The 19,042-nt window shown below is 45.6% G+C and overlaps 1 long non-coding RNA gene across 3 annotated transcripts in view; it reads right to left on the minus strand.

The window, feature by feature from the left end:
- Positions 1-18,742, minus strand: part of LOC107206226 — a 76,420-nt gene extending 57,678 nt beyond the window's left edge. The window contains exons 1-3 of one of the 3 annotated variants that reach the window (XR_004497930.1): positions 18,637-18,742; positions 13,421-13,491; positions 9,638-9,755 (exon numbers count right to left, since the gene is read on the minus strand). This is a non-coding gene — a long non-coding RNA (uncharacterized LOC107206226). Of the gene's footprint in view, positions 1-9,637; positions 9,756-10,140; positions 10,471-13,420; positions 13,492-18,636 lie in introns of those variants that run through there. The other 2 variants (XR_004497932.1, XR_004497931.1) reach the window with 2 other exon arrangements.
- Positions 18,743-19,042: the final 300 nt, after the last annotated feature.

Genomic DNA, 19,042 nt, shown 5'->3' on the forward strand with positions numbered 1-19,042 from the left:
GATCAAATTCCTCACACCTGTACCAGGCACATCATCTGGGCATTCAACCCATGTTGTGCTTACTGTGACTCCAGCAGACAGCAAATAGATTCTCTTCCCCAGAAACTGAAAAACCCAATTTACAAGGTATTTCTTTGTACAACATAAAGAAGCAAAGAAATACAGAACCTCCCTCTTGTATCAGAAGCATGACTCGAAGATCTGTCAAACAGTCCATGCCCATGATATTGAACCTTTTTCCTAAGGGGACTGTAGAGGAGAAAGGAAGGCTTTTGAGACAGCTATTTTTAAGCCAGGATAGTGCCAATCACATTGTGTTACTTCCAGTTTCAGTCAAAGGTCAAAGCACTTCGGTGTCACCTTTTTCATATCTCCTAAAGCTTGTACTGTCCCAGGTGAAATTGTCACAACCTTCATGTCTCCTAGCCCACATTTTTCCATGATGGGAAGGATTATTTAATAAGGATGTTCTGACACTAAAGAAAATCCCTAAGGTCTGACTTCCTTAAAATAAATAAACAACAAACAATAAAGCAACTAACTATACAAGGTGACTCTCCATTAATGTTATAGTTGTTTGCACAGTTAAGACATAATTAATGTACAGAGTCAGAAAGAAAGGTGCCTGTCATTGAGTTGTCATTGAAGTGAAAGCACAGACAGAGGCAGCAGTGTTGAAAATTAAGAGGAATAGAGTGTGTAATGATTTTTTGCCAGGGGTAAAGGACAAGCCAGCAACATGTCAATGCCACTCTCACAGGCCTTCCAGGATGTCCTTTACTACGTATTTCTGTGTCAATAGCTCCTTTCAAAGTTTGGTCACCAACAAAGAAGTGCGACTGTTTGGTCTGCCTTGGCATTATATTGCTCATGGGTTCTGGAGGAGAGTCCTAACTGAGATTTTTAAAGTACCTGAGCCTTGCAGAAGTTATCATAAGCTGTTTTTCATTATCCCTGATTTATCAGCAGGGAAACTGAGGCAGTGGCCGGTAATACACAACACAGTAGTAGATGAGAAGAGAACGTCTTGCCCCAGACTTCCAGTTGTTTAGCTTTTCCTACCACATAATGTTGGATCCTGGGTAAATAATAGAGCTGTCACACCCAAATGTTATTTTTAAACTGCGGGTATTGGGTTTGGCACAAACTCCAGCAAAGCACAGCATGACCAAGGGAGTCCTGAGGAACAAGTGCCCTGCACAGATGGAGCTGCTCTGGGGAAAGGTTGTTCTGCTACATTTATGCAGTCAGTTGAATGGGAGCCCAAGCCCCAACCTGTCAGCGGCACCAGAGCACGGGGAGAGTTCCCTAAAGGGGAAGGACATGGCAGGACGGAGCAGTTGGCTCCACCACCTCCTCCACCCTGGTGCCCTGGCCCAGGCCGCGCCAGTCAAATCCATAGGGGGGCAGCAAACCCTTTGCAGTCATGGGACTACATTCCCAAAATGATCCTCTTCCACACTCGGTCCCTGTGTGGCTGGAGAGCCACACACGCACAGCACCCTTTGGAAGGTCAGCATGGACTCTGCAAGCTCAGGGGAAGGAAGGTGGGACTCCAAAGTGTCTTTGAACTGAACATAGGTGGCCAGTTCAGCTCAGCTACCTAGCTAGGGGGGCACCACCTGTGCCTGAGCCCTCAGTAGGGCTGGCAGGGCTCTGGAAAAGCAGATAAAACACTGCTAATTTCAGGTTCCGATATGAAAACCTACTAAACTTCTAACTAAGACTGCCAGAACCCTTTCGTGGGCCAGTGGATGCAGACTCACTTTTGAGATTTGGGGCAGGGTCCAAGATGCTCGAGGCTTTTAAAGTTGCAGTGATATGTAACAGCACAGGGACAGCCACACTGGCCAAGCACAGAGGTCCCTCTAGCTACTTATCCAGCTTCCATAATGGTCAACAACAGGAATGGAGGAAAGACCACAGGAGAAAAGAACACGTGGACTTACTCCACCCCCAGGATGCTCCCCTGCCTCCAGAGGTACACAACTTCAATCAATTTTATGGTACCCCACATTCTCATGCTCCCCTCTCACAGCTGCAGCTTTAGCACAAAGCAAACCTGAGTTTAAGAAAGGGGCCAGAACTTATATTTAGTATGTTCCTGTTGACAGAGCTAGATGTAGTAGGTGAAATTGTACCCCAATGAACACAAACCCCTTGTCAATTATAACTAATTAGCCCTTTAGTGACCCTGAATCTCAGAACACAAACTTTGCTTTGAAATCCACACTAACTCTGCCGCCCTCTCTCTCTCTCTCAGATTTCTGGTCAAGCATCTCTAAAAACTTACATTCATGCTATACTCAGTTACTCAAAAAACTGAGAGACCGATTTGCTCTCTGGACAGGTCAGGGAGAACAGACTAGAAAGGCACACAGGTGACTTACCCAATATCCCACAGACAGCCAGTGGTGAAGCTGGGATTAGTTCAAGCATTTTCCACTTCTCCCCTCCCAAGCTCCAGCCCTTTCCTGCTTGATTTTGCATTCTCCACCCAGCTGTCTTTACTGAACAGTGCCTTTCAGGCAGCTGTCAGGTTTGGATGAGTATCTCCACTCCATCGAATGGGCTGTCCCCCTTTGTGCTGTCCCAGTGTGCTGTTAACCCTGATTTCCCACTGTAATGAACAAGGGAAAACAAGACAGATAGCTTTACGGCAGCAGGATAGGAGTTCACCTCTCCCTGTCCCTACCAGACACAATTTTTTCCTCCTTTTCCCTTCTCCACTAACAGCTTTCCTAGAGATCTTTTTGTCTTCAGTTCCAGGGGAAAAAAAAAAAGATTCCTTGTTTTCCCTCTATCCCTCTAAAAAAAAGAGAAAGAGTTAGAAGTTCCAGGTCCTAATCCCTCCAACAAGCTTCAGACACAGTGTTAACCCTAGAGAGTGGTGGACAGGTGACAAACAGGTCAGCCCTTGTTTCTACTTTCCTCCTTAAAGGGAAAAAAAAATCTTTAAAAATCAGTTCTATCCATTCCTTTAAGCTGCTCCATCTTAACACAGACATTTCCCCTTCCTCAGCCCCTGAGCACCCTCTCTGATTGCCTCCACTAATAACACCCCAGACTAAACAACTCCATGCCTCTTTCAGTGCCACACCTGCCTGAGCTCAGGGAAGAGACACCAGTTGCTAAGCTGTACACAGCTCCCAGAGGGGAGAAAAAAAAAACAAAAAAGAATCCTGGGAAGTGAAAAGAAAGGAAAAGGGGAAGGATTTGGTAGCAGGTTAAGAAATTGACATGCAGGTGCAGGGAGATGCAGCCCTAACAGAATAGGGCCTTATAAAAAGACCTCAACCATGCTGGATCTTCGAAGAGGGGTGCCTGCCATCCCTAGATTTATCTCAGCATCTCTGCAGCAGTTACCTATCCAGCCACGCCTCTTTCTCCCATTTACCTTGCAACAGCACAGCATTTTTTCCCTAGGATCCCAAACAGTGAGGTTCAAAAAGCCTTCTGTCGGGCCCAGGACAAATGTAGAAACAGAGGGGAGACTGCCTGATCCCATCACAAATCTCTGTGATCAGTGCTGCAGTGTGTCAGACTAAATGATCAGACTGTGATCACTTTTGGCATGAGGATCCAAGCACTGAAGGAGATGATGGAAATCCATGCAGAAAGCACACAAAGCATTTGCCTGAAGATACTTGACTCTCCGAAACTTCACAAGCAGAAAACTGCCCTGAAAAATACTAAAACTACAAACCCTGAGCTCTGAAGTTTAAATAGCAAAGGTAGGGCTAGATAAAATTTTCCCTGGTGTTACTCCCTGTGGTGAAGGATGAGGCTAGCTACCTGGTGGATGGAGGAGAAAACAGCCTCCAGAACTCAACTGCGACAAAACCTGGGGCTGGATCCAAGAGGAGGGCTGTACAGAGTCCTCTGCAGGAAAGGAATTTTTATCAAGGTCTTTTCTGTCTGCTCGGAAGCTGGTTTCCATTAAAGAATCACCACCAGTTCCTTTGCCTTACCCCAGTAACACATAACACACCATCCCTGTTTCCTTCCCTGCCAGTTTGCTCTAATAAAAAGCAGAATTGTGCCTGAAAAGCATGTTGCGCAAAGATGGCCCCACCAAGCAGTCCAAGAGATGCACTCGCCGGCAGCCAGTCAGACACACGCATACCCAAATCCCTTGCTCGCCTGTAAACAAGACAGATCTCTTTCTCAGCTGCTGTATAGGAATTCCAAGCTGCTGTAGGAGAAACCTTTCTCCTGGCTGGGTTTTACTGCTGTGTGCAAGGTGATTGGGAAGGGCAGGCATACCTGTCTTTGTAGCTCTGTGGTGCTGACACCTCCTGGTCTGTGGAAGCTTTCCATGAATGACAGTGTTTTAATTTCAGACTCTAGCATTTGAATTATCTTCTCCTGAACGACCATGTGGGTCAGCATCAAACAGAGGTCACCTCAGTGGCATTTATGTGACACCTGGCACGGTCACTCCAGTATTAGAACAACACCTCAAATGATGCAGCGAGACCTTGCCATCACATGAAGCAGGCTTAGTTAAGTTAAGCACTTAAAATGTCATGCTTCTCAGACACCAGCTATTTAACACATTTATTATACCAAGAATTACAAAGGGGCTGAAAGGAAAGTGAGGGATGGTTTCCTTCAGGGCTCTCCTGAGTAACTACTAGCAGAAAATCTTTGACAGAGTCAGATAGAGTAAAAGCCTCGACAACAGCCATTTCCCCCATGCTACAAGTTTACAGCCCAGGGTGTAACATTTGAAAACCATTCAGCAGCATTTGCCAGGGAGAAAAGAGGAATGAATTCTGCTGAATCCAGACCCAATGCCACTGCAATGCATGACAGCAAATCAATGAGGCAAAGAGCAGCCTCTAAATTATTTGTAGTGATATGGGACACAAATATGAAACAAGACAACCAATTGGCACAATACCTCCCCAGCAAGGAACACCTGCACAGACAGTGGCAAGCAGCAGGAAAACTTGTCAGGACAATGAGTGCTCCTGCCCCAGGCGAGCAGAAGGAGAGGACAGGAGAGGACTGTGAGCCGTGCACACTGCTGCCAGCCTGCTCTCCCCAGTCACCAGTGGGGCTAGAGCCACTTCAGCAATGCCAAAGAGATGCTCTAGATCACATGCCAGCTGCACAGCACATGGACAGACTCACAGAACCTGCATCCTCTCAAGGCAGCCAGTTGCTCCTTGTCCCTCAAGGGCCACCTGCAGAGATGTAGCTGCCCATCACCTGGAGGTGGGGACAGTGGCTAAGAGGGGCAGAGGCTTGTGTGCAACATAAGGGCAGTGCCAGGCAACACCAAAACCAGCACTAAATAAAGAATCATCAGACAATTTGCTCTGATCTACACTCCTGCCCCTGACCTCAGGCCCATGGCAGGCCCAGCCCAGCCATTGCCAGCTGAAGGCTAAGGAAGGAAGGTTTGGGCAGCCCAGCTGCAGAAGCAACCCTGAGAAATTGTCACATCTTTCCTTTCCTTCTAATCCTTTCTGGCTTCTCTCCCCCTCCGCATCAGGAAGTATATCTCAGTGGTCAGGAACAGATCAAAGCCCTCTGTCCAGCAAGCTGGCTCTCAGCTCTCCTCCTGTGAGAGAAGGCACAAGCCCCAAGCCCCAAGGCACGCTGCAAAGGGCACTTCCCACCTCCAGCAACCCTCTGCTGCAAGCAGGCAGAAACACTGGCTCTTCCTGCTCTTTCATCTCCCTGTTTGATTTTTCTTGCCCTGGATCTCAGAGCTTGAAGTCAGTGGACAGTTCACTAAAAGAGAGGGAAAACAAGCCATCCCAATGCTTGAATTGCTTTACAGTGAGACTCTCTCATGGAAAGCATGACTGAACATATGAGAGGCTTTTTAATCTAGCTTTGAAACATAGGTGAGGGTTATAACCTGGGTTTTATTATACTGCCTGTAGCAAGGCGTGTTCTAGGGAGCAATCTAGGTATTTTATAGGTGCCTGGTCAGCATTGCCAGTTCCACCCATCCAAATGTCACAAGACACGTTCAAAACATTGAACCAGGGAGACCAGCTTTAAATAATCACAGGCCCTTTATTATTTAAAACCCAAAAGACAGACCTTCCTTTCTTTGCCATCTGTTTTTCTGAGGTTTTAAGATTTATGCCATCAAACTCTGCGTGTATAAAGGCGCGGTTTGGTTGCTTTTTTTCTGAACTCAAACGTACAGATCTCATATAAATCCTTTGACCCCAGGACCTTAGTCTTTGGAGAAGCAAAAACATCAAAAACAGGAAGGTTGCCCCAGAATTGACAACCTTTGTTGCTAGTTTCCTTCCCAATAAATTTTTTCGCATCTTTCTGACAGCAGGTCACAGGTTGCCCTAATCATATGGCCACAGCCATAGGAGGGGAAGGCGTTTGGGACAAAGTTTTGAAGAGGAACACTCATGGACATACATCAGAATAACGAAGGTGACATGTTCACCCAAAGGGTATCTCTCCTTCTGCTATTTCAAGGCACATCATGCATGATAAGATTATGTACACTGCATACATCCTCTTAGTATTTGGGTGTGCCCAATTTCCTCTCAACGTCACAATGGCACCACAGATAACAGGAGAAATCAAAATAGACGCTGCTCTCACTTCTGGTACTGTCCTACCAGAGAGCTCCACAAATTATCCAACCTTACACTGGTACAATGAGCATAAAATCCACGCTGCCCTGGATAACATTGCTAAACCTGGCCACAAAGAGGACACCCATGTGCTTTAAACAGGATTAGGCATTGCCTGAACTTTGCAGTCCATTTTCAGAAATTTAGAAAAAAGTGTTGTAAACAAGGCCTAGACACCACAAAGCAGACTCATAATGCTGTCTTATTCCATAGGTCGAGGAGCCTCCCGAAAAATAGAAACCAACAAGGTAGAGAGTCACTGTGATACCTAAATTTAGTATCAGCCACAGAAAAGAAGAGAAGCTGTGGCTGAACTCTTTTTTCTCTTTGATCTATGCCTGACTCTCCAGGAGTCGCCAGTAACCAGGAGTAATTTATAATAAGCTTTAGGCTGCTCTGATTTATTCTGAGAGCTGAAGCCAGGTGCAAGGAAGTTCAATAGCCAGCATTTCTTGGCTTTCATTGAGGGGAGCAAAACACTAAACACTACAAATCCCCAATGTGGCATACTTTGGACTTCGATACAATGGGCAAAGACATTCAGAAAGTATGTAAAAAGAAATCAGACTTTTCACAAGTAGGATGCACTAATTGCTTCTTGAGAGCCCTTTTTCTAGCTGCAAATCCTGACCGTGGAATAGCACTCAAATCATGCTGTGGAATTAGCAACAGAAAAGTAAAAAACACTGACAAAATTAAAGGTAGAAAACAATAACCTTGATGATTTTCAAAAGGAAGAGAATGAGGTGGAGGTTCCCCATCTATTTTCAACTTCCTGACATGACATGCAAAAAAAATGGGCAGCCCAAAGTTTGATTCAGAGAGCAGAACTGCAGAAGTTATTCATTATCAGCAGGACTGACTGGAAATTCAGACAGTGGCTGGGCTTTTTCTTACACTTACAAATTTTTCATGAACAGATCCTAATTCTTCCCAACTAAACATACAAATTTCAAAATAGATCCCTGCAGGTTAGGAAGTCCACAACTGTAATGGGTCAGCATCACCTCACTCCCTTTGACTTCTTTGAATAACTCAGCCTTCATCAGCCCATTGAACAAACCCAGCTGATCTCTTGAAGCTACTCGTATGCCTTTTTACTTGGATTTTTACTTTTTGCTATGTGACTGCTCACCTGTACTACATGTTTTGATTCTACAGCACAAATGGATGACCAAAGAATTTTAATATAAGAGAACAAGCAAGACTGAATGATGAAGTCATGGTTCACATTTTTTTTTGGACAAAAAAACACTTTTGTGCTAAAGCTTGCGAAGCCTTTTAGATTCATAAACATTTCCCCCACTGCCTAAAGGTCACCCACATACTCATAAATAATAAATAATATAACTCTTTGGAGACCAGCAAAGCCAAGTCAAATTGAGAGTTTGCCAACATGTCCACAATACTGTTTACTCCATTAGTGCACCATACCCTGCAACAAAGCACTTGATTATGTCCCTTCCAAATTAAAGAAATTTTATTTCTTTCCAAATGAAAGAAATAAAAATTTTAAAAAAAAAAAGCAGCAAAGAGAAACCTAAATCCATCTGAATGAATCAGAACACCATGTGATAGCTGTCCCCTTGCAGGCCACTCCACAGCATGTGCTTCCACCAGACTGTATATGAGATGTCAAACCATTCAGTCTATAAACCCACTTTATTATAAATACTAGCATCCTGTCCCAGTGGATTTGAGGGTGATTTTTTTAAAGTTTTAATTCAAGCCTAGCTCCATCAAAACAGCAATGCTACAGTATTTCAGAAGCCAGTGGGTTTGATTTCAAGCACGTCAAAAGGCAGAGGGAGGGAGACTGTAAAGGGGAACAGCTAAATCTTTTTGCTTTCTCTCCTCAGCACCATTGCGAAATCTTTCTCCAGAACATAAAAATGAAGTCAAGTTTCCGTGTTTTAAACAAACCCGGTGCGTTATTGTACTGCACTTCTGCAACAGGGAATATAGGTCAAGAACTCTTGGACCTTTCAGATTTTAAGGTATACAAACTCCGTCAGCATTGCTATCTGTACTTTTCCTTTCTCACCCATATCTTTTTTCTCTCCCCCCCCCCACTCTTTTCCCTCCACTCTATTCCCTTTACCTTTGCCTCTTGCTTTCCTTTTTCTCTTCCCTCTTTCCTTTTACCTCACCCTATCCCATCCTAACACTGGAAAGCTGTTACAAGACAACTTCAAATCAAAGGCCCCAAAAAGCTCCTTTACGTTTATAGACATATTTTGCACTCTTGGGTTTTCATACAGTGAGATACAAGTATCCAAAAAAACGCATGTGTGTGCATTTGAGCACACATGAATTTCTGCACGCACACGTAATGTGTGAAAAACACATGAAAAGCGTGTTTGTGTGCATGTCCATATTATTGCAGGTTATCCTTTTTTTCCTTCCCCTTCTGCAGCCTTAGGGAAATTTGCAGGCTGGATGCCGCAGGCTGGCTCTGCGCGTTACAAAGTGTGTCAGGATGAATAATGGGGGCAAGCAGCTCTGCCAGCGGGTCAGGGAACAGCAAGTGCGTAAAAAGGCGGGATTGTCCAAGAAGCACACGCAGTATTGGCTGGGGTTTGAAACGCACGGCCAGACACCAAGATCAAGTTGTAGGCTCCAAGGCCAGGAGAAGCACATTGCCCATTTCTGCTGACCCCTTGCAAGGGTGTGAATTACAGATTGCCACCCAGGAATACCAGTAACTTTTTCCCAGCAACTCAAAGTACAAAGAACTTCAGCAGATGTTTAAAATCAAGCTGTACCCTAGACTTTGTAACAGACTGCACTTGGTCTCATTGAGCTGGATGATCAGGGGCAGGTCTTCTGCTCTTAGAACTCCCTTGGTTTTAACCATTTGTTTGATAACCATTAAGATTAAGATCCAGGCACAATGCTAACACCCAACACGGGCTGATCAGCTGGAGAGGAATGCCTGTGTCCTAGTAAAGAGGTGACAGGCTCTTCCTGAAACTTTCAAGGGTATTTTTCCTAGAAACCATTTTCATACATACCTTTTCTCCAGCTAATGAAAGATGAACACACTTCACTCAATATTTCAAGCCATTTGAACAGCATGTGTTTGAGGGTTCAGCATAAACCTTCTTGGGCCCAAAGTTTTCTCATAAAAGGCTAGAAAAAGCAGCAGAGAAAAACAACATGGAAAGGTTAGCACAAGAAATAGAGCAGAGAGAAAAATCCAGATGAAAAGATACATTCAGTCTATAGAGTATTATACCCACAAAGAATGTTATACCCCAAGAGGTAGAAGTCCCATAAGTGCCAAAATCCAGGTTATTCACGTAGCAGCAACTGGTTCCCCTGGACACGGTTGTGACACAGACAGTTTTTTCTACAGGACATCCCAAATCATTCTTCCCTGGTGCCCATTCAAGTCCAAATTCTTATGCCTGTCTCCCGCAGCCTTTGTTCTGCCTCATTCTGTGCAGCTGCCTCCACTACTTAGTTTCTTGTCCTCTAGGACTTGCTCTTTCTTGAATTTTGAACCTCTGCTTACCACCCTGAAGTTTCCTTGCCCCATCAACAGCCTCAGTTGCCTTCCCTTCTCACATGTGCAATTCCCATCTCACATTTCACTTTCCAGCTGTACAGTTCCTTTTCTGGTATCAGTCATCTCTTCCCTTCTGACTTCCAGTAGCATTTAAAGTCCCAGGCCTCCTGCTCGTCCCCACTTCCCCCTTTGTCTTCCCATGCCACACTTGTTGTGTCCTGCCGCTCCCTTTGGTGTCTTCTCCCCCACATTCAGCTCCCAGCAGTCCTTCTGCATTTGTGGTTTGATTGCACACCTCCTCCCTGCCTCCTGGGCACCGCCAGAATCGAAGCCACCAAGACTGCAGGAAAGACAGAGAGCTTTTTCACCACCTCCCTAGAATCATGGTGCCATGAGAGTCATTAGGAAGGTTCAGGGATGAAATACACTCTTGCTTTTGGGATAAGTGCCACAACAATGCACTGTTCAAGTGGACTCATCAAAGCATTTACCAGACTCTCATCACCATGATCAGACTGAGATATATTTTTGGTTTTCTCTTCTCCAAAACATATAACACAGCTGAAAACAATCAGCTTTTCATAGGAAAAACAGCAGGCTCTTCCTCAGCCTCAGAGGGTTGAACTCATCTGTCTAAAAATGAGTCTGTTTTAAACAATTTTTCTAAACTACCTCTGTCATGAACCCCCAGGATGCAATTCTTTTCAGAACTATTAGGTACCTATTTTCAGATTGGCTGATTGAGCACCCTCATCTTTCTCCACAGAGGATGGAGAAATCTTAGTTCTGACAAATTACATTGAATAAATGCCTAATAAAGAGCCAGCACTAAAAAAGAGGTGAGCTCTACCTCCTAGTGATTCCTCAACAACATCTCGGACTCATTCAGAAAGAAGTCAGCTGCCTCGATGAAGTAACAAAAAAAAACCAAAACAAACAAACAAAAAAATCTTGCATTTGTCTTTTTTCAAACACAGAAGGAAAAATAATGGAATTTTCTCCTCATCTTGTTCCTGGAAATGAGTGAACCATTTCAGATTATTACCATCCCAAGAAAAATCTATCCTGAGTCACATGTGTGGCACCGTAAACAACAGTGAGAACAGTTTGAGATTGGCAAAATCATGAGCAAATGAATACAAGGTCTTATGTTAAGTGCTGAACAACTTCCCAAGAGATATAAGTCCCATTTACACCTCAAGTAGGATACAAGTAGGCAGCTCCCCCTTACTTTGATTTGCAATTCCTCTTCAATGTCACCTCCATTTCTCTTCAGAGAGAAGGTGGTGTGAAGATGGTTGTATCTTCCTTTAAATGTCCCTTTTGAGAGGGGGACGGGGAAGAGAAAGGGGAGGCAGAGTTGCTAAAAAACTTGGAATTCAGTTACAGGAAAAAATGTGCCTGAAAAGTGACTTTCCAAAGCCAAGAGCTTCACAGGATTCAACAGCTCTTCCAGGGCTATAGGATATACAGATACATATCACTCACTGTAACATTCTGCAGGCTCCAGACTCCACCAAATTATCAGGCAGTCTTTCCAACAATTAATGAGGGGGTTGTCAAATATTTAAAACAGAGCACAGTAACTCCTTCCAACACAGTCTGCAGAGGTGCACAGCCCATCTGCATATTTCAGCATAGGGGAAAGAGTGAATTTTGTTTCTTATATGAAACTAAAAGATAGTAGGACCAAGGAAATATCATTATTCCTCACTCCCTTCTGAGCTAGATCAGTACAGTAAGTAGCAAAATTCAACACTGCAGGCTCACCCATGCCTTCAGCTTCACCAGGAGAGGAGTTCAAGCCTTAACCTCAGGTTTTTTGTTGGCAATGGCTTTGCCAGATACTTGGCCTTTCTCTGCAGCACTTTATCCCATTGGGAACACGAGCACTAGCCAGGAGAAGCTATGGGAAACCTATGCCTAGAATCAATTCATAGGAGACAAAGAGCAAGAGCCCACTTTGCTGCCTTTCTGTGCATGGAAATGGCACCAGGCATAAACCCAGAAAAACACCCAGCCACAGTGGTGAGTCCTATCCATGTCTTCACTGGGTATCCATCCCTTGTTACCAGTAGGAAATGGAAAGTCCACAACATGCTCATTCTGGATGTTACCAGACAATAGCAGACAGTTCTACACATGCCCTACAAAGGCAGGACCCCCCTGACCTTCAACAGCAGCTGCCTATGAGCTGCTCTGGCACCCAAGACTCAGCTACCAGCTTTCTTAGCTCTTCTTAGACCCACAATTGGTCTTCTTCAGTAGGAAGGCCTCTTCTATAAGAAGGGACACCCAACAATATTATAGGGAAAAGGGGAGAGCCTGGGAAATCCTTAGATGCTGGCTCATGGCAGATGTGAAACACTTCTGCTTCACAATAACTGAGCAAGACAAAAGGTGTGTGGGTAAAAGTCCAGAGAGCTGTGTTGGGTGAAAGCAGTAGATGCCAGGGAGAGGGGAACACCCATCAACGTGACAGTCTTGCAACTAGTGAAAAAGCTTTGGATATAACCCTTGCCAAGAAATCCCTTTTAGAGGAATAAGCCTGTTCTTTTAGCAGCCTTCCCCTAACAGCCTACACTCTGTGGCAGGTCCAAAGCATTTGTCTTAGAAGATGTGGCCTTTGACAATCAAATTACCAGACACTTCAGGTTTTATTGCAAGCCCTCCTGTCTTGGAAAGAGCTAAGGAAGATCCCATTGTGCTCCTGGGCCTGTGAGCTCCAACACCTCATGCTTGTGGCTTGGTGGAACATAGGTCTGCTTACAGCAGCCAGGCTTTGCAGCCTCCTCCCACCCTCCCTGTAATTCCACAGTCTCGGAAGGAACCCCTTTCTGACTCACAGCAGACACTTCTTTTTCTCTTCTCTCTTTTCCCCTGCATAGTTTGCTGACTAACCTTCAGAAAAGGGGTTTTACCTCCCAGAAAGCAGGGAATTTCCCAAGGGCTGCCAGCTGCAAGCACAGGATAACTTCCATTCCTGTCTCAACAACCTGTGACAAGGCGTGGGTATGTGGGGATAGGGTGGAAATCACCAGAATGCCACAGCTGTTCTTCAGACAGTGGAGCAAGCTTTCACTAGCTGTGCCTGGGAGACACATGCAGGCACACATGGTGGGATCTGGGACCTAACCAACACCTCACAGGGCCATCAAGAGGGTGTCTCTTGATCATAGCTTTCATGGTACCCTCCAGGGCAGCACTGTCCATCCCCTTTGTAGCTCTGCTGACCACTTTTCCCCCAGCTTTGGGAGAGATGCAGAAAGGCTAGATCACCACTTACCTTGCTCAAAGGCACTGGTTGCTGATCGAAAGGTAAGCCCAGATATCCCTTCATCATGCTCTTACAGTTGTCTGGAAGCAAAAGAGCCACATGCTGTGTCTACGCCCTATTTTTTGACATCTTTAAGCCTTCCCCTCCCAGATCTGCTCAGGTTCTTATGCCCTCCTACACTTCCCTGAAAGGAATTGTCATTATGCAAGACAAGGGGTCTTGTGAGAAAAGCCAACACGCTAATTTTAAAAAGCAAGAGCAACATCTTTAAGGTGTTGGGTTTCTTGGTAATAACTCCAAACTCCCCTTTGTATGAATGCTGGGTCAGAGCCTCCCTACTTCACGTGGCTGAAGTCAGGGACCCTCTTCATCCTCCAGAAACTGTGCAGCTTGCTCCTTACACCAGTTGGGAAACTTGTCCAGGTGAGTGGATAAAAGCTCAGCAAGGGCAGAACTGTCACAAAGCAGGGGATCTCACAGAGTTTTGCAGGCAAGCTTCACCATGACTGTCACAGGGGAGGTCACTGAAGGTCACTCCTTGATTCTGTTCTATCCAGAGCATGCAATTAGCTGGAGGTAGAAGGAGGTCTCTACCCATTCCTGCAGGACCTTGATACCAATCTACTACCCTACTAGAGGAGCACAGACTGAAAATGAGAGGCTGTCAGGAGAGGACTCCCCAGCCACACAGTGTGGGCATCTGTACCACAGGGAGGCTGTTCCTCCTCAACAACAACCACCAAAAAAAAAAAAAAAGGTCATTTTTCTTCTCCCCCCGCTCTTCCCTCCTTCCAGAAAGTCTTGGTTTCATCCCACTGTGGAACAAAAACAAATGCTCTAAACCACAACATTTTTCACAAACCGGAATTTCTTGCAGTCTGGCCAGCCTTAGTGGATCAATACCAGGCATTTCTTTCCTCCTCTGCTCTGGCCTTTCCCTTCCAGCCTCCTCCCCCCCGCCCCACTCACCGAAGGGAATAAGGGAGCCGGAGGTGTCAAACAGAGGAGTCGGGAACACTCCAGCTTGGTTTTAAAAGGGACAGAAAAAACACTGGCGTCAGCCAGAGCACCAGGGCAGGCGCTGAGACCTTGTTTTGGATTTTGCAGAGACTATCCCTGGGGAGAGCTGTCTTTTTTTTCCTTTTTCTTTTTTTTTTTTTTTTTTTTTTTTAATGCATGGTTTTGTTTGTAAGTTAAAAGTCTCGGGATTTGCAGTCTTTGAAGCATGGTCAGCCTGCCAGATGGAATTAGTCAGTGCCTTTCTGTCGGAAATCCCAGGCAGATGAAGCAGGATGGAAGGACAGCATTTTTCTCATTTACCAGGAAACCCCCTGCGTTGACACCCACAAATTTAGCCAGAGAGCTCCACAGGACCCAAGCAGCAGGCAGGACTGGAGGCAGGAAGGCAAGCAAAGGCCCAAAGCTTTCATATGCACAGATCAGTGTGGCACCGCCGAAGGCAATGGCCCCCAAGCAGATTTACACTGCCCAAGATCCAGCCCAGATGTTTTTGCTGGTTCTTGCCTGAAGCTATAAGATGTCAGCAGAGTTTCTTCTGCTTAAAAGTGGTGCTGAATTTGGCTGTCCCTGCATCTGACTCACACCATCTTTGCATTTCTTCCCACCATGGCCTGTTTCAAATCTTTCTATTTGCAGACCCCTCACAGTGAGCACTCTCACTCCCAGGTGAGCAGTCTCCTTCTGCCATATTCCTCAGTGAGCTTTTGCCTTCCTTCACACACACCCTCAATCTCACATCAAAGCCCAAGAACCCAAGTGTCATCTTTGGCCTTTTACCAATCTCTTTTCTCCTCTCTTATTTGTCTTTTTCCTGAGCCCACCATGTGAGTGGGGCTCAACTATTCAACCACTGAGTCTCTTTCCTGAGCTCCCCATGTCTCTGCTAAAAGCTTCAGGTCATTCCTTAGGCAGTCTGTTGACAAAATTACACTTGGAGAACATGCACTTATTTCGACATCATCCAAAACACCACCCAAGAGGAGAGTTAGTACCTCTTGTTCCAAACATGAAATGTGTGGATGACAGCCCATCACAAAAGCATCAATGGATGAGGGGAGAGTTCATGATTGCTAGACTGGAACTGACAGTCTCCTTGCAATCCAGAGCTAATCACTCACCAGCTGAGACCTCAGCTTCATTTCTCACAAGGTTTGGAAGGGGCTTGCTGTGGTGTTGCTGCACAGCAGTGCTATCAAAGCAACCATGCAGACAAATGCATAGAGACAGCACATTTCACCTTTGATTCTCCAAATCTCCCAGCAGCACAATGGTTACACCATCAGGGTGATCCAAGAAGCACATCACCTAAGTGACCACAGTGCTCAGTACTTGAGGAAGGATGGATCTCTGTGACTGAGGGATGGACTTCAGAAATGGGTCTCTGAGCAAGGTCTATTTTAACAAGTATCTCAAGAGCAACAAGCATGAGGCAACAAGCATACACAATTTATTACTGGTTTTATAATAACTAACTGAGCAACCAAAATCAAGGCCAGTTTTTGAAACCTTTTTCAAAAGCCTTGCAACTTCTCTACCATCACACTAGAAGCAGCCAGCCTGTGGGAAAATGCTGGCTATCTGCAGGGATGAACATCTTCCTTCCAGCTCCTATCACCCTCTGTACCAGGTCCTCTGAAACCCTCAGTACATCCACAGAGTAACACTGCCCTGTGGCGATTAAATGCAGCTCCAGTCACCTGAACATCACATCCCAAAGTCACCTGCAGTACAGGAATGTTAAAAACAACACCAAAGAGCTGGAACCAACTCACAGACATTTCCAGCAGTGTTCATGGTACTGGTGAACGCCACAAAAAAATGAGGCCAGTCTAAGCAAACAAAACTTGTTTCCAGCACTCAGAATACATGTCAACTCAACAGCTCAATCCACCTTTTTCCATCAGGTCTACCCATGAGCCCAAGCTTCTTCAATTCCTTTCTCCACATGGTGCCTTCTCTGGGCCCCTGCTGGAGCCTGACTAGTTTTGCATCTTTAAATTCTGAGTCAGAGCACAGACAACTGTCTTAGGAAACCTCAGCCTCCAAAACCAGATATCCAAAGGAGGCAACAGTGTGCAGCTGTCACCTGCTTTGTTACTACAGGAGTAAGCACTGAGGTTTGCTCAGCCAAGCAGGAAATGCATCCTTGGGGTGGGTAGAGCAGAAGCTGGACTCCCAGCTTTTGATTACATTCTGGCTGCTCAGAAAGACATTCCACTGCAGAGCACAGCATTTGGCTTTCACCCACCCCACACCTTCCCTCCACCTTGCAGCATCCCAAACAGCCCAGCCCCACCCATACAAGGAGTCACAGAAGCACAGAACCAGTAAGGCTGAAGGGACCACAGGAGGTCATCTGGTCCAATCTCCCTGTTCAAGCAGGGTCACCCCAGAGCACATGGCACAGGATTGTGTCCAGATGGTTCTTGAATATCTCCACTGATTATATGCAGCTCCAGTCACCTGAACAGGTGTGAGACTCCACACCCTCTCTGGGCAATCTGTTCCAGTGCTCGGTCACCTGCCCAGTAATGAAGTTCCTCCTCATATTCAGGTGGAACTTCCTGTGCCTCAGTTTCTGCCCACTGCTTGGCACCACTGAGAAGAGCTTGGTTCCATCCTTTTGACACCCTCCCTTCAGATACTAACAGACACTGAAGTCCCCACTCAGTCATCTCTTCTCAAGACTGATCTGGCCCAGCTCCCTCAGACTTCCCTCACAGGAGAGATGCTCCAGACCCTTAACCATCTTTGCAGTCCTCTGGTGGACCCATTCCAGGAGCTCCATGTCTCTCTTGTACTGAGGAGCCCAGAACCCAGGTGAGTCTCCACCAGGGCTGAGCAGAGGGACAGAATCACATCCCTTGATCTGCTGGCAATGCTCTTCCTAATGTCCCCCAAGACACAATTGGCTTCTGGGCCACAAGGACACTGCTGGCTCTTGGACAGTTTGTTGTCCAAGCAGGACTCTCAGGTCCATGTGCCTGCAGTGGGGAAAGTACACCTGGGCAAGGGCTGCCCTTACCATCCTACAGGGGGGCCCACATGGGCTTTGTTCCCTTGCTGCAAGCAGAAGGGGACACAGAGAACAGAAGTGATTTAATTTACTGGAGGTCTGGCCCCATTATGTACTACTTTGTGCATACTTAAGGGATGCTATGAAGCTGCCAACATGGCCCACAGCTGGGCAGAACATGAGTAACCCTAGTTCAGAGGAAGAGGCAACAAAAGAACTTAAGAGAGGTCTGAAACCAGGCAAACAGGCTTGTTTATGAAGCCAAAAAGAGAGTGCAGCATATTCCAAGACCAAGGGAATTTTTCTCTCAACATTACTTTGCCTTGGCTACCTGGCCACTCTCACATAAACAATGGAGACACACCAAGAAAGCAAGGAGACTTCACAGAGGTTACAAAAATATCACTTGTGTAATTAGACTGAATCAAAACTCATGACTTTCTGGTTGGAAGGAATGCATGTGTTTCCCCTCTCATTTCTTTTTCTCCTCTTTTCAGTTTTTTTTCCTTCATAAAAATCTAGATAAACAAAAGCCCTAGGATATTGGATGGTTCCTTGCATATTGTTTCAAAAGCAGAAACAACAACAGCAACCACCGTGGTGAGGAGGGGAGTCTGCAATTGATGCTGTGCAGCCCCTGTTTTTCTCCACTTGCAGGAGCCCTTCTCACCCTTGCTCTGCCCCTCTCAATGTCCATCCACATGTCCTGTCCCAGGACAGGACGAGGCACCTTCCCGTTGTTACGTGCCTTCCCACTCTTCCCTCAGCCACAGCAGCACTCTGGCAGTGGGTCACGTACGTAACTGACTGCGGCAAATTGGATTTACATTCCTGCCTCTCTCCTCGGCTTCACAGGCGATTCACTTACTGCCTCCATACAGCCAGGTAACTGTAAACACAAGAGGGGAAAAGACACCCCTCCAGACACCCTTGCCCACCATGACTAGTTCATGAACTCTGCAAGGCAGGGACTTCCCACTGCCATGCACAAGGAGCCCACAGGCCTGCGAGACGCCGTCTGGAAGATCACCCCCACACATTCTCATTCACGATAGCCACCAACATTCACCCACTTTCTAAAATGCTTTGGATAAAAAGCATGAGTGTTGCCAGCTTTCAGCTTCAAAAATGTTGTGTGTGGCCCTAGAACAGAATGATATAGGCTTCAAAATAATAAGACTTAACCAACCCAAAAGTATTTGGAGTATTTTTCATCTGTTTTCTTATTTGGACCCTCGAGGCTTCATATTTTCAAGTGAAGTTGTTTTCTTCCAGGATCAAGAGAGCTGGAAATGCTAGTCTGAAAAAATAAAAATAAATAGAAAGCTGAGAATCTCATTCAGCCTCTTGTTTCCAAGAGCTCAAATAAAGACCACAAGTCTCAAATAAAATCCACAAACATCATAAGCTTCACTATGATATTCAACAAGGGATGCCAATGTTTAGAAGCATGAAATGATAATTCCCACCTCACTGGATCTGGTTCTATTTTCTTTTTCTCACCTCAAATTCAATGACTGTTTTTCTGTTCCTGTAGGGACTCTATTTCTAGACAAACAAATCAATTTCTTCCCATACATCAGAGGGTGTAATCC

Source organism: Parus major, chromosome 5 (genome assembly GCF_001522545.3).
Source record: "Parus major isolate Abel chromosome 5, Parus_major1.1, whole genome shotgun sequence".
Taxonomy (NCBI): domain Eukaryota; kingdom Metazoa; phylum Chordata; class Aves; order Passeriformes; family Paridae; genus Parus; species Parus major.